Genomic DNA, 5,631 nt, shown 5'->3' on the forward strand with positions numbered 1-5,631 from the left:
CAGTGGTATTATGGCTTACACTTTGAAGGAACCTTCACAGCCTGAGATCTGTGCTGAGATCACATAGTTTGGCCCATAATGATTCCTGTCTATAGAATCAAAGCTTAACTGTAGATCAATACTGCTGACAAAGACTTACATTGTTCTCAAATATTTTCCCAGTAAGGTGAGAATTTCTCCACAAAGCACAAGGTGAAAAATTGGGTAGATGTTTAGCAATGGTCAACAATGGAATAGCTTTATCTGAGACCCGCACTTGTCTTCTAAAGGAAACGCTGTCAAGGGACCCAGTTCTATAGGATTCTAAAGGATAATCCTGTCTAAAAAAGAAGTTGTCTGAACATATATGCAATTTTTAAATATGCTTTTATCAAGCACAATTCTCTCAAGTCAAATCATTTGGATTCATCTTTCTAAATCCTCGAACCTGGCATGATAGCTTTGTACCCACAATTAACAGATGCATTTAATCAGGTCTGACTCTTTGAGATATAAACCAGCATTAAAACAAAGAATGTTCTGGCTCACTTTTCTGAAAATTTCTGAGGCAAAGTTAATGTAAGTCTAAGCCAGATCTTCATAGCTCACTTGGTAAAGAATCTGCCTGCCGTGCAGGAGACTGGGGTCCAACTTCTGGATCAGGAAGACCCCCTGGAGAAGGAAATAGCAACCCACTCCAGTGCCCTTGCCTGGAGAGTCCCATGGACAAAGAAGCTTGGTAGGCTGCAGTTCATGGGGTTGCAAGAATTGGATACAACTCATTGACTGAATCACCACCACCAAGCCAGCTCTAATGGCTCAGATGATCCTGCCCATTTCTCTTTCTACTCTGCGCCACATGCTCTGTTGCGTTGGCTTCATCTTGATCCCCTTACAGCCTTGCCTCTAGTCCACTGAAATGCCACCCATCTCTACACTTTCCTCTTGGTCCTTCCTTTATCCAGAGATAAGTGACTGTTTACACTGAAAAGAGTTTTTTAGTTTACATACTTTTTCTCAAATGAGCAACAGTTACTTGGCAGTTTTCAAGACCCTTTTAGATCCATGATTTTATCTGATCCTGACAACTATCCCATGAAGTTAAGTAGAGCCATGATTGCCGTCTTCATTTCACAGTCAGGGAGTTAATTTCCTGATTGAGGTCACAGTTAACAACGGTCTAAACAGGGATTAAATAAAGTTTCTCATCCTAGATCTTATGCAGTTTTACTCCTATCATGATATACCTGAATTGTTCGGGAAATGAGGTGACGCTATCTTGCAAACAGGGGTCCAGTTTTGACTGGGGTTGATTGTACTTTTCTGGCATATGTTAGCAATGAACCTGACTGCTTGTCTGATGTTGGCATCTCCTGCTTCACATTTGAAAAGGGAAGAATAAAAAGGTGCATGAAAATAAATAAAACAAAGATACATTGACAGATAGTACTTTAGAAGAAAATGAGATGAAACAGTAAAAGTAGACAAGGTGAAAACACAAAATTCAATGAACAGACAGAGTATCCTCAAAGGCCTGAGTTAAGTCTTTTGTCTGAATTTAAAGTAGTTAAAAGCAAGAAGTTAGGGTGCTGCCAGAGCCAGATGAGGGCTATTGTAGCATTCAAAAGGTAGGGTTGTACTGAAGATATAGGTGGAATTTCCTGATCTAATATCAGCGAACACTTGTGGCAAGTGAGGATAGAAATAGGGAAATAAGCAAAGGCATGAAGAAGCAAAAGGTTTTTTACAAAAGTTGAACTTAATCAGAGGTGAAAAGAGGAAACATAAATTCCAAAATTTTTACAAATTTGGATTTCCTACAGTTTGAGTCAATTTAATCTAAATCTTAGCAATAAGACAACTGTAATTAACATTTTGCTTGAGTGAAAGCATTACCTGCTGTCAGAAAGAAGAAACCCTTTTAGGAATGTAGGTATTAGCTAATAACAGTGGTTTCCAATCTCAACTAGAAAACAAAAGCAGCTGGAACTCCTGTTAAAAATATGAATGCTGTAGATCTATCCCTGGAAAGCTGATTCAGTACTTCGAGTAGTTGAGAAGAATTTGTATTTTTAATCTGGGCCTTAAAAATTTCTTAGGAATTAAGTCTTTTCTTGCAAATATTGGGTTAAGTGAAGTCTCATCGATGAAAAGAAGGAAATATACAAGATGGCCAGTGCCCATTTTAGGAAAATAACTTTGAATTTAGAATTGAGATTGTGCTGTGCAGTTCTGAAGTGTCTATCCATATGACTATCAACACATGCAAAATCTTTGTTACCATTTTATCTATGACTCAGGTAAACTATGACTATGATACATTTCTATTTTTTTCCAGAACATTGATTTGTCTATTTCATCAAATATTGACAAATTGAAGGCAAGTATAATGTCTTGTCATTGTCAGGCATCCTGATCATCTCTACAACATATTAAAGCACCTGTGTGTGAGTTGAGCTTAACGTGCTTCTGTGCTTATCTTGATCATTACAGCAAAGACCCTTAGTCCCTTCTCATTACCTTACAGGTCCTTACTCTCTTCATCTTCAAAATTCTCTAGAAACATTAACTAATTTATGCCGCTCTGCACAAAGTGTAGTACAAACTTAGTACTGCAGGGGAAGAAAAACTGTCAGAAATCTGCACTGGGAGCTGTTGCGCCTCTTGCCATGGGTTCTGCAGAGCCAGCACTTTGTCAAAGTGCCAGTGGACGTTGACAGAGAGTGGAAAGAATTTGGCAAGAAAAGGGAAGAGGACCTCAGAGCCAGAAGAACAGAGGCTGTGAGTTCGATCTTATGCACGTCTTCCTTTGATATTCTACTTTTACCAAATTTGGTATAATACACGTATAATATGATAGGTTCAAGTCCAAATCAAGAAAAGGACCCAGCCGTTAAGAACTGTTAAGGTCTCACTAGAAAATCTTGTTGACTTTTCCAAGGAGAAAAATACTTATATATTTAAATGAAGCTTTTCTTTTAGGTGGATATTCTCATTCTTTTGTTTTAACCATCATACTAACTGATCTGAATGTCTCCCTTTTGTGGGAGCATAATAAAAATATTCTAGAGTATTATTATAGATTATATCCTCAAATTACCACAAATTCCTATAAGTCCCTATCTGTGTTTCAACATTGTTTTCTCTCAGAAGTTTTGCTTGACTACTTCATCGCCAACTTCATATTCCAGTTTATTTTTAACAACCTCTTGAAACCAATCTTATAGAAAGGTGAAACTTAAATGAGGTATGATTTGTAGTATTTCTTTGGTATAAATATTCTTTCACTAATACATTTGTTCATTCTTTATTCAATTGGAAATTTCTAAAGATAAAATAAGGCATACAAGATATTAAGTGAGTGCTCAGAAAAAAAATGTTTCCTATTTCAATTATTCAATGTGTACTAAAAAATATTAAGTGCACAATATGTGCCTGTCATTATTAAGCTGCATTATTTCTTTACATTTATTCATAATTTTTCACTGTTTTATGAGGAGCCTCAGGGCTCAAAATAATTATATAAACATGTTGAGACTGCCATCTACTTCTATATCCTGTATCCTTTGAAGCTTGACCAAACTTTCCTGTTTTTCTTATTCTACAGATTACTTAGTCCTAGGGTATGCATCTTACTCAACCTGTTGTTTCTAAAGCTATTACCTACATGAGCCATGTTGCCTAGCTGGATGTCACTAATTTCTTATTCCTTTGTAAAATCATCTGTTTGCTCCAGATCTTGACTTTTGTGTTTTATAGTTATGTGCTTCCTGCAAAGTAAAGTGAAGTAAAAGTCGCTCTGCCGTGTCTGACTCTTTGCGATCCTGTGGACTATACAATCCATGGAATTCTCTAGGCCAAAATACTGGAGTGGGTACCTGTTCCCTTCTCCAGGGAATCTTACCAACCCGGGGATTGAACCCAGGTCTCCCACACTGCAGGCACATTCTTTATCAGCTGAGCCACCAGGGAAGCCCAAGCATACTGGAGTGGGTAGCCTATCCCTTCTCCAGTGGATCTTTCTGACCCAGGAATTGAACCAGGGTCTCCTGCATTGTAGGTAGATTCTTTACCAGCTGAGCTACCAGGGAAACCATTTACATAAGCATTTTAAAATATAAAGTGACACTATGAAGCAGTGTGACAGGTTTCCTCTGTCCCTTTTAAACTGGATTAGAAGGTAGTCCCCAGGATTCCAGTAATGCTGTGGGAATATTACCATTTTAATTTACAACCAGGATAAAGTGCATTCAGTGAGGAGCCAAGGGATCTAAGTTCTAGTTGCCATCTTGCACCAAGTGATCCTAAATACTCTCAACTTCTGAAGTCAGAAGCCTCATCACAAAATGAAAGGGGTTGAATCAGGCCATCCTAAATGTCCTTTCCAGCTCTGTACTTTGTAAATCTGTAAAATCAGGGTAACATGTCCCAAGCTGTTTGGGATCAGGGATTTGAGAACCTAAATTCCATGTCCAGTACTTTTAATCTTCATACTTCTTTTTTGAGTCCTGTTCTTATTAAATTTACCTCCCCATTTGTGTATTTAAGTATATTTTAACAGTCTCTCCATCATTAGCAATAAAATTTTTTTTCTTAAAGAGGTACTTTTCGTTTCTTGCTTTTATTTATTTATTTTCAACTTGCCTTTTCAGTTTCTCCAAGATCTCTTCTGGAGGTGTCGAGCCCAAAACGTCACCACTTTTTCACGAGATTTACCGCCCTTATCCAAAACCACATCACTCTTCCCGAGTTCTAAGACTTTGGAAAGACGGCGATACAGCTCCGTGTTGGCCTCTCCCTCGGTCGGAGGCGCTGTGATGTCTACACTCACAGCCTCGGTTGTCACGTCAGTCACGGGCATTCTGTTTGGAACCAGCTTTGGCATGGATGGCCAGCTTTGGCATGGATGGCCACGGTGACGCCGCCTTTAGGATCGACTGCCGCAGGACCTGCGGGGAAAGTGGTCTCTCTGGCTCCTTGCTCTGGTTTTTAGCCCACGGGCTCGCATCTCTCCCGGGTTCCCCAACCCGCATCACTGCGCCCACCCTCCCGCAGCCACGGGAACTGCCGCGGGCCTGTTCGTTGCTCGAGCTTTCTTAGCCATGTCGGCTCCAAAGGGGGCCGGGTGACAGCCCGAGAACCAGATCAGCTTCGAGCAGCCTCAGCCCCTGGCCTCGACGCGGCATCCGGCCAGGCAGGCGCGTCCTGCAAAGCTGGTTCCATTCATGTAAGTCAATTAGTGCCTTACCTCTGGAGGTAAGCTTGAGCTTATATCTTAAATGACTCAACTGTACTGAAAGGAGAGTTTAGAGTGAAAAACCTATGAAACAGAAAGCTTGCTTCCGCAGTTGTTGCTGGCAGCCATTTTAGAACCATGAGGAAAACTCACTTAGGACGGAATCCACCCTGCTGATGGAACATGACATAAGAAATTTCCTGGATAATATCTCTAAAGCACTAATCCTAAGGTATTTTTGGATTGTTATGGTTAAAATAATTATATTTGTTTATTAACTGAGCCCGTTTGAGATGTTTATTACCTCAGTGAAACACTTTCTAACAGCTTCATTGTGTAACACTCCTAGACTCTTCAGCCCCAGTAACATGACATCTGCCATTTGCTGAAAGATCCTTCCAGCTCCAGCTGTCTGA

At 39.9% G+C, this 5,631-nt stretch overlaps 1 pseudogene; it reads right to left on the reverse strand.

Moving 5' to 3' along the window:
- Positions 1 to 4,581: 4,581 nt before the first annotated feature.
- On the reverse strand, positions 4,582 to 5,012 carry LOC120882886 (annotated as a pseudogene).
- Between the last annotated feature and the right edge of the window lie 619 nt (positions 5,013 to 5,631).

Source organism: Oryx dammah, unplaced genomic scaffold (genome assembly GCF_014754425.2).
Source record: "Oryx dammah isolate SB20612 unplaced genomic scaffold, SCBI_Odam_1.1 HiC_scaffold_24, whole genome shotgun sequence".
Classification (NCBI taxonomy): Eukaryota; Metazoa; Chordata; class Mammalia; order Artiodactyla; family Bovidae; genus Oryx; species Oryx dammah.